Genomic DNA, 11,012 nt, shown 5'->3' with positions numbered 1-11,012 from the left:
CAGATCATGATAATGATGGTGTTGATGATGTTCATGGCCCACTGGCATTTTGATGAGGTTGTTGATGTTGGAGATAAGGAAAAGGAAATGAAGGAGATGTTGATGCTGGTGAGAGGTATAGGGGATGTGTATGATTTTGGTAGTAGAGGTGGAGCTGTTCTCTGTGATGACTCATCCTTCTGCCAGGGGAGATGGAATGACAGGGGCCAGAATTTGCCTGGATGTCCTGGGTCAAATACCTTCTGTCAAGAGGAGAAGGCCTGACTTTTGGGTCTGGAGAATAGATAACACATTTGAGGCAACCAAGGGAGTAGTTTTAAGGAACAGGAGATGTGGGGGAGGAGACTCAGGTTGAAACTCAGTCCCCAGCAAGGACTGCTTGGGCGGAGCCGGAGGCATGCCTAGCAACATTTGCTCCACCTAGGGCAGTTCTCAGAACTACTATGCTCTTACATCTGTTGCACATGTGCCAATAGACCTTCCCCCGTGCATAGTGGAAGGAATGGTAGCAGATGGTATAAAAGACCATTCTGGGGCACCTGGGTGGCTCAGTCGGTTAAGTGTCTGCCTCCAGCTCAGGTCATGATCTTGGGGTCCTGGGATCGAATTCTGCATCTGGCTCCCTGCTCAGGGAGGCTCCCTCTCCCTCTGCCCCCCACCCATGCTCTCTCCCTCTCTCAAATAAATAAATAAAATCTTAAAAAAAAAACCATTCTGATCACTGATTGTATAGTCAGAAATCTTGAAATTAGGCAAGATATCTGGGGCCTCGTTATTTTAAAATAAACTATCTGCCTCAATTCTAGATTCCTGGAACTGAGCAAATAAACTCTAGTTTGTAGCAGCTCTACCAATACAAAGGACACCCCCACTCCCGCAGTATCCTAAGATCCTGCTTAAAGCACAAGTCGTCTCTGTCTTATTGATAATATGACACAGAAGAATTTATGGAACATGTTTTCTGATGAAATAACAATATGGAATAGGAAACATGATGTCATAGACTCTATGAAATAAAATTCTTATTTTTAATGAGAGCTGTCACCATTTTAGATCTGCATGAAGTTGAAATAAACACTATGAACAACTATAAGTAAGAACTAACAACTGAGAGTGTGAAGAATCAGACATACCAGATGAGTTAGTTGTGTCCCAAGCAAAATGTCCTAATTTCAAAATTATTCATGTATTCAGAGCAACAGAACAAATGTTCATTTTACTTAAGAGGTAGTGGTTCTTTCTACCCAAGTAAAAACACAGCACATACACCCAAATTCTGGACTGAAAATAGAAGATTATTAGCATTATAATTTATGTAAATGCCTACTCTATTCATGTTAAAGTAATTGGTATCTCTCAGTCATATGCTAATTATTACATAAATAGATTATAAATAATCATGGGCGAAGATTTCATTTTTTAAGCTGAAACCCTACATATTTAAAGGGTCTATTGCTTTATTGTATAAAAAGCATGGAAAGACTAACACTGTACGTTAACTCTACTGGATTTAAAATTTAAAAATGAACAAAAAACATGAAAAGAATGACTCATGTGTTTCAATGATTTAAAAATAAAAATTCTATTTGGTGTTCTAAAAATTATATTTGTTAAGGTTTGGTAGGTATAAGATATACTTAAGATCGAGAGCAATAATTCCTAATCTTACTGGAACTTACTGAATGTGTTTGTCTTGGTGGCAGTCTCGGGGAGGAAGAATGGGTATAAATTTCTCAAACTGAGTGCATCAAAATCACCTGGAAATCTTGTTAAACACAGACTGCTAGGAGTTCCTGAGTCGGGGGGGTCTGAGCTAGGCCTGATGATTTGCATTTCTAACAAGTTCCAGGTGATGCTGATGCAGTTGGTCCCAGTACCACACTTGGAGAATCAGTGCTTTTAAGGATGGAGGTGGAGGTGGGCCGGGAGGACTGGAGGAGTGACTCAACGTGACAGCTTTTTAGGCTAGTTTTCCCCTGCCGGTAAGTAGATGCAGCATGTTTGGAGGCCTGTCCTGTGTCAGAGGCCTTACATTTGCTTCTGCTGGTTGCTCTAGGGGACTTGCCAACCAGGAACTTTGTCTATGCTTATTTATTCATTTGTTGTTTACTTGATCTGACCTGACCTGAGCCAGTGGAGGACCCGTGTTTATGAATTCCAAGAGACTTTTGGTCCTTAATCCAAAACCAGGCCAAGATAGGCAAGTTTCTCTGCAGTCTTCCTTTGCCAGTGGACAGTATTTTTTCTAATTCCCTCTTTCCACTGACGGACATCTTCAACGTGCTTTAGGCGGCATGCATGTGTTTTGTATGGTTAGTTTCTGCTTTTTAGGACTTCTTTTATTCCATTTTCTTTGGATTTCATTTGCAGTTCTTTATCTAATTTCTTAATATGAGTGCTTAGATTATTGATTTTTTTTACCTTCTTTTCTAATACAGACATTTAAGTTCTAACTTTGTACCTGGAGTGAGCTCAAGACTTAGTCTTCCTTTCCCAAAATGGCTATTAAAACCCATACCCATTGTCTGGGGAGACCAGCCAACAGCATAGGGTAGCCAAAGCTGTTAGGGCTTGCTGACCACCCTGGCCTTCAGCTTCTTTGTTGTTTTCACTCCCGGGGAATTCCTTCTGTTTCTCACTAGCTCGGATTTGTATTGACAAGTCTGCTTGTTATACTTCATAAATAATTTCTAGTTGTTTTGCGGTAAGAGGCTTTCCAAGGTCTCTTTTCTCTCCTATTGCTAGAAATAGAAGTCTAGAGTTAGCAGCACGACAGATTGTGAGAATTAGATAATACCTATAAAACTCTTAGCACCATTATTATTAGTATACGTACATCTCAGTGAATTACCAGTGGCAGAGGTAAGAGATAGAATGCTACAGGAAGCAAATCCTGCCAGGAGAAAGAGTGATAGAAATAGGAGAGATGGTGGTAAATTCATATTTTAACAAGATTTTGATAAAGAATTGAGGATCTACATTGTATGCTTCCTAATTAGACCCAGAAAACTGACCCGAACAAGAGAAGGTTCTTATACAGGGGGAGAGATCATGGAATCAAGTGCAGGGCTACCATGTACAGCCCCTGGGACTCTTCAGGCACAACGCCAGGGACACCAGTTGTCACAGTGGTTGAGATCAGGCTGAAGACCCATTCCTCCAAAGTATGCATTTTGGCAAAGTTAAAAAGGAAGCAAGGATGTAGAAACAAGTTAGACGTTTTTTTAAGGCAGTAATTGGGAGTGTCTTGCTGGCTCACAGGTGCACACTCTATTAAAAATAAATTAATAGCTGAGAAGGAATGCTTAGTGTAACTGTTGCCTCCTGATATTGCTCGCTCACGCACTCACTCTCTCTCTCTCTGAAAGCCCTGGGATTCCTCCAATGATCATGTGGGTAAAATCAAGTTGTATTTCATTCCTCAAAGCTATTTGAAGCTGAAGAGTTAAGTGCTGGATAGACCCTCCTCAGCTCCCCTCTTTTTTTTTTTTTTTTTTCCTGGATGGTATTTTCCCCTCTCTCCTCTTTTTCTCTCACCTCTTGTCCTCTGTCTTGGGATGGCTTATTCTCTTGTCTCCAGCAGTGAACACCAGCCATTTCCCATGCTGTGCCACATCATACAGCAGGCAGCTCTTTTTAGAATAGACCCAGAATCTGGTTGGGATTCAAGATGGAGGCCATGGTCCTTGGGAGGGCTGGTGGGAGCTAGGCAGGTGTTCACCTTTAGACCTGAGGTGTCAGGCAAATGATTAAGACAGTGTTAGCACAACTGGGAACAGGTGGGGCCTGTTTACCTTAACCACATGGAGGCCAGTTATCAGAACAGGGGCCCAAACAAAGTCAGAACCAGTCAGAGGAAGCCCAGGACAGAAGGACAAGCTCAGGTTAGCTAGCACTGTGGTTCCCCTGCACTTGGGCTTTGAGTCACCTAGGAGAATGTATGTCTTTCTCTCCCACACATTCAACTTCAAAGTGAAGGGTTTCTGAAAGGTAACAGTCTTTCCTCAAAATCAGAGAAGACCTAGATATCACCAGGCCATTTCTGAAGTAGGCAAGAGGAGAACCACATGTTCCAATTCCAATGGGCCTTTGCTAAGGGTCAGGAAAGACAAACAGTAAAAGATGGATGTGATGTGCTTTAAGATGCTGGAACCAGCCTGGGCTGCCCAGATTACTCTGTGGGTATATTTTTCTGTGGAGGAGGGAGCAGAGCCAGTGGGTAGTCATCTGGGGATCCAAGCTTGGGGCTCCACATGGCCCTATATACATGGAGACCAAGTCAGGATACACCCCACAAAGTAGCATGGCCATCTTATGACTTACTGTGGACACCAGGGATGCTGTCTTGGATAAACTTGGGTGAAGAGGCAAATAAAAGAGCCTCTTAACATACTTATCCAAATACTGCATTTTGATTACTTTTTTGGCTTTTTCAGGAGTTAATGGGAATCTGAGAAAGGGAATGGGGTAGGTGCTGGGGTCCTCAGTAATTCTGTTCCAGCCATTTCAGGTCATAATGGGTAGTACATTGATTGCAGGAGGGAAGGAGAGAGAAGGAAACAACATGTAGACACATCCACCCAGGATCCTGATCAACACCGAGTGGGAATGGATGAGGAAGGTTTTTGGGATCTCAAGATCACGTCCATCAATAAAACAGTTGTTGCAAATGAGCTGTATTGTTAAGCTATACACAGAGCAATTAACATTAGAGCATTTTACAAAGTGAGCCATATATGATACTGTATTTGCTCACCATAACTGCCATTTAGGAAGCATTTACTGTGAATTCAACTCTTCATGCAAATTATTCTCACCACCTCTCTATGGAGAAGACATTGTTATTTTCCCTAATTTTTTATAGATGAAACTGAGGCCCCAGAGGGCAAATAACTTGTCCAGGGTCACACTCAGCTGGTGGTCTGAGCTGGAACTCTAACCCGGTTCTGAGTTTACCATCCAAGTTTTTAACCATGATGTGAAACTATCTCACAGTGGACCTGGTAGGTGAGGACCAAGAGCTGCATTTCAGGACAGGATATTTTGGTTTCTATTAGGTTGAACTATATGAAATTGCTGATATTTTATCATTTATGACTTATAAAAATGGTGTCATATGTTCCAACCTAGTAGAGGCTAAGGGGAGGTGTTGGGACAAAGATACAGGGTGCTGATAGTAAAGAATACCTCAATAGACGTCTTATGGTGAGACTCTGAGATGGTAGAGGACAAAGTCCTAGAGAGATCAGGTAAGATCTCCAGCCCACATACCCTACTGGGGGAGCAGCTCATGCAGAGGAAGGGGAAGAGCTGTACCTTCAGGGAATTTTACATAGTTGGACTTGGTTAGACCTTGGCCTTTGATTGGGGAGTGAGGGAGGATTGTGGGGGAATATCACAAAGTGCCTGAAAATATTAGAGGCTTTTGTCCTTCTTCAGAGCTGCGTTTAATTATTTTAAGCACCGAAGTGACACAGTCACATTTCTGCTTAGAAGACCCTCACTGTATGCATGTACAGGCTGGATTAGAAGGGCATGCCCACCCAGGGGAGAGGTTAGGAGAAATCCAGACAGGACATGATGCACATCTGGCCTAAGTCGCAGAGCAGAAAAATGCAACAGTGATCTGGGCCTATTTAGAAAGTAGAATTGACAAGCCTTGGTGACTGATTTGGAAGCAGGGGGCATTCTACAAAGGACAAACGTGTTTGGAATTTACAAATAGATTCTCAGCCTTAACCAGTTATAAACTTCCTGAACAAGGAAGAATTAATCTTCTAAAATAAAGAGCCCGAGACCACAAAGAATTATGCCTTCTTTTTAAGAAAGATGGTAACAAGGGAGGAATCTTGCAACCTAGAGATCAGTCATAGGGGATGTCTCCCAACTTGTGACAAGACCAATATTCTGTGGTATGTGCTGAGCTAACATACTGGCCAGTATCCATTTGGATTGATGACTGCTGTATTTCAAGTGTTGTCAAACATTTTGATCACTCGTTTTTTACCAAGGGACAAACCAACTAACCTATTTTATTGGTGTGAGAAGTGCTGTAGAAGATACTTATGCTCTAAATCCTTAGTTACTCATTGGAAAATAGATTTTTGAACATCTCTAAATCCTTGAGAGGAAAGGAAGTTGAGACCCCATAATCAGAGAAGGCTAGGGTTTGCTCAATGGTATTGAATGCCCAGGGAAAAAGAGGGAAGTCGAGGAACACCTTGGGCAGGGTGGTAGTGTTTATTTGGTTATTGGAGGAGAAGGCAGGTATAACTCTGCTAGAAGCAGCCTGGATCTCAAAGTGCCTATCTCATTTGCTTTCAGCCTTCTGTCATTTTGGACTGTTGCAAATTGTTCGCATTCTTGGAACCTTGTGATAGTGTGTACAGTATGACAGCCTCCCCACAACAAGTGGCAAGAGGTGTTAGGGACAGATTTGTCCCACTAACTACCAATATAGTGAAATATTTAAAAAAAATAATTCTATAATACTAAAAGGAAAGTTCTGGGACTTTTCTTGGGGTTGAAGTTAAGTCAAAACTCAACCATTCAAAAGGAACTTTGTCTTTTTTTTTTTTTTTTTTTTTAGTAAACAGACTAAGCCACCCAGCCTTTCTCCATTGGAAAGTGAGTTAAAAGGAGGCTGTGCTAATATTAGGCATGCCCTTTGGCCAGTTAGTAAAGCAAATTTCTAAAGAGTAGGCCACAAAAAAAGTTATGCCTGAAAATCTTTATTTCTCTTCCCCATATGGTCTATATAGTTGAATAAAGATTTTCAGAGGGCTTGAAAATATGAAGACTTTTAAATCAACTCTCCCAAGCAGCCTAGTGAAAAGGTTTCCAAGGAGGGGAAGACAAATGCATTAATCAATAGCTTTCAAAGTAGCAAGGCTTTCAGGGATAATTATGAAAGACGTCTGTCACCAATGGTGAAGTGTTTAGGAGGAGGAAACAACATAAACTGCAAAACTAAATCATTCCAAAGATCTATATGTTAGAAATGCCTCATGGTCTATGTCCTGTACAAAACCACATGTCCACAAAATGACAGAATTTCAACTGCTATGGTTTTTAAATTTTACCATCTCTTTGTCTTGCTCTGTCCTTTACTTCTTGGTCTCTGCATTTCTGGAGATGTAGTTGTGTTTCACATAGAGATAACCATGGAGTCTTCAGATGAGGCCAGTAATGGACTTGGGCAAGGACTGGCATTCACGGGAGGCTGAATATTCCTGCAGTAGAATTTGGTGAAACCTGGAACTGGGGCAGAGTGAAGCCAGAGAACTGCCTTGGGCTCCAGGATAGCTCAACACTGCACCCATCTTCATGGATCATGTCTAGACCACATGGTCTCCAGGAGTGTAGTTCCAATGACAATCAAAGTATGAATAGGTTAAAATGGGACATAGTGTGGTCATCCCTTACTAGGATCTTGTGTTCCCTAAGTCACAACTTGGAGAATAACTAATGCCCCAGACAGGAAATGTATTTTCTCTGATGCAAATGTAGGACACCCACGTCTCCCTTCAGCCTTTGCTGTTTCAGGAGGCCCTTCTCTGGAGACAGGGACAGACAATCTAAAGTCACTAAAAATGTATGCTTTTTCCTTAAAATAATGGAATAAGGGGTTATTGAGTGTACATGAAAAACCATCTTTCAAAGACATGGTAGACTAAAATAGGTTTTGTGTACTGGTCTGGTAAACCAACCATTAGAAATAACGTTCTTTTTGTGAGGGATTGCTTTCCAGGTTACAAACAACATAACTAGGAACCCAACACCCTTGAAAGTTAAAGGATTTTCTGAGTGACACATAGTAGAAATCTATCAGATGATAATATTAAGCATTCTGTGGCAGAGACTTAGTTGTCTTCCAAATTCGGTAGTAATCCAAGTTTTAGCTGAGCACAGGGTCTCTCAAAGTAGAGATTCCTTTTCTGAGCCTTGCAGATAGGTATGACTGGTGACTGATGGGCTAATAAGATGATGGCATTAGTGCCGTTTTATGTGTGTGCAGTATGTATTATGGGGAATTTGGATGTAAGGGCCTTTGTTTCTTTTTGTTCTTTCATCTTGCTGCTTGGAATGCACATACTACCATCTTGGTTCATGGGGTCAAGGCCACTGATAACAGTGTAACCAGATAGAAGAAGCCTGGCTCCCTAGCACCATGAAGCCCCAAATCCTGATCTTCCTTCAGGGATGTGTATGGAAGAGAGAGAAACTGCAATGCTGTTTAAGCTATTGTTATTTGGGGGCTTTCTGTCACTTGCAACTCAACCTAATTCTAACTAAAAACATTTATTATCCTATCATTTTACATAGTGACATACTTGATACTACCATTTTAGTATTAACTCAATACCTAGAATAAGTTGCTTTTGTAAATGAGCCTTGAAATCATGCATATTCTCTCTTTAGTATAAAGCAGGTCAGGTTTATAGGTAATGTTTTCATAACTAAGATTTTTAGTGAAGTCTTTGATTAGCATGCAACTATAACACTAATATTTTTCTTATCAATTGCTTCCAATTGCCAGTAAGCCTGGGAAAAAATCAGTTATGCAAGTGGATCAATTCCTTTGAACTCCTCCCCAACATCTATGTCAAGAAAAATATGAGGGGGGCGGAGCAAGATGGCGGAGGAGTAGGAGACCTGGATTTCCTCTCCTCTCAGGAATTCAGCTGGATAGGGATCAAACCATTCTGAACACCTACAAACTCAACAGGAGATCGAAGAAAAGAATAGTAACAACTCTCTGAACAGAAAAGCCACCACTTTCTGGAAGGTAGGACGTGCGGAGAAGTGAATCCGAGGCGATATTCAGGAGGATAGACGGCGGGGGAGGGGCCTCCATCGGCCGTTTCTGGCAAGTGATAGAGCCACGGAGCACAAAATCGGAACTTTTAGAAGTCAGCTCCGCTGAGGGACGTCACTCTGGTGGCTAAGTGGGGGGTGGAACCCTCGCGGGACAGTGTGGTCTCAGGACCCTCGGGGTCACAGAAAGACCGGGGGTGCCTGAGTGCGGCAGAGCTCCCAGGTATCGGAGCGGGGAAGCCAGCTGCAGAGACGGAGCCGAGGCGCGGGCTCTCAGCTCGGGGTTGCCATAAACCGTGATCCGCGGCACAGTCGGGCCACTGCTCCTCCAGCAGGGACCCAACAAGCGGCAGATCCGGGGAGACTCAGCTTCCTCCCCCAGGAGGAGTGGCATGGGAGCGCACCGCAGGGATCTGTTGGGTTTGGAGACTCTACACAGAGATAGAAACACTCAGGTCACAGGCCGGGTGAGCACGGAGTGCAGCCGGAGACCGGGGAGACTGACTGCTTTTCTCTGGAGGCGTACTGAGCAGCGGGACCCCAAGTTCTCGGCTCCTCCGGGGCGGAGATTGGGAGGCTGCCATTTTCACTCTCATCCTCCAAAGCTGGACGGAAAGCTTGCAGGGAACAAAAGCTCTGGAGAGCAAACCCAAGCAGATTACTTAGCCTGACTGGAAAGGGCGGGGCAATTCCGCCTCCGGTAAAGACATTTGGGAACCACGGCAACAGGCCCCTCCCCCAGAAGATCAGCGAGAACAGCCAGCCAAGACCAAGTTTACCGATCAATGAGAATGGCAGAACTCCAGAACTAGGGGAATACTGCACGTAGAATTCATGGCTTTTTTACCATGATTCTTTAGTCTTTCAAAGTAAATTATTTTTTTTAACTGTCTTTTTTTCTTTTTTCTTTTTTTTTTTGAATTTTTCTTTTTCCCTTTTTCAACCAACATCTTATCAATCCCTTTTTTAAAAAAACATTTTTATTTTTCATTTTTAGAGTCATATTCTATCCCTTCATAGTAGTTACCCATATTTTTGGCATATATATATAAGTTGTTCTCTCTTTAAAATTTTGAGATAGTTTCTTCTAACAGATCAAAATATACTCTAAATCTCTAGTGTATGGTTTTTTTCTACTCCCCTGCCTGATCACATTCTCTCCCTTTTTTCTTTTTCTTTTTTTTAATCCTCTTCTTTTTTCAAACAACTTATCAATTCCTTTTATAAAATTTTTTATACTTTCCATCTTTACAGTCATATTCTATCCCTTCATCATATCAACCCTTATTTTTGTACATATATAAGTTTTTCTTTCTTTAAAATTTTGGGAGGCACTTTCTTTTAACAGACCAAAATACACCCAAAATCTAGTGTGTGGCACTGATTTATAAACCAGCCTGATCATATTTGATCACATTCTGTTTTTGTTTTGTTTTGTTTTGTTCTGTTTTTGTTTGTTTTTATCTTTATCTTTATCTTTTTCTTTTTTCTTTTTTTCTTTCCTTTTCTTTTTTCTCTCTTTCCCTTTCTTTTCCCACTGCTTCAGGACTTTTCTGATTTGTTTAGAGTATATTTTCTGGGGACATTGTTACCCTGCTAGCATTTTGTTCTCTCATTAATCTATTCTCCCCTGCACAAAATGACAAGATGGAAAAAATCACCTCAACAAAAAGAACAAGAGGTAGTACCGACTGCCAGGGACCTACTCAATACGGACATTAGTACGATGTCAGATCTAGAGTTCAGAATCATCACTTTAAAGATACTAGCTGGGCTTGAAAAAAGCATGGAAGTTATTAGAGAAACCCTTTCTGGAGAAGTAAAAGAACTAAAATCTAGCCAAGTAGAAATCAAAAAGATTATTAATGAGGTGCAATCAAATATGGGGGCACTAACTGCTAGGATAAATGAGGCAGAAGAAAGAATCAGTGAGATAGAAGACCAAATGATGGAAAATAAAGAAGCTGAGAAAAAGAGAGATAAACAACTACTGGATCACGAGGGCAGAATTCGAGAGATAAACGATACCATAAGATGAAACAACATTAGAATAATTGGGATCCCAGAAGAAGAAGAGAGCGAGGGGCAGAAGGTATAATGGAGCAAATTATAGCAGAGAACTTCCCTAATTTGGGGAAGGAAACAGGCATCAAAATCCAGGAAGCACAGAGAACCCCTCTCAAAATCAATAAAAA

Source organism: Phoca vitulina, unplaced genomic scaffold, assembly GCF_004348235.1.
Source record: "Phoca vitulina isolate PV1807 unplaced genomic scaffold, GSC_HSeal_1.0 scaffold4, whole genome shotgun sequence".
NCBI classification, from domain to species: Eukaryota; Metazoa; Chordata; class Mammalia; order Carnivora; family Phocidae; genus Phoca; species Phoca vitulina.
Note: the sequence above shows the minus strand (reverse complement) of the source record.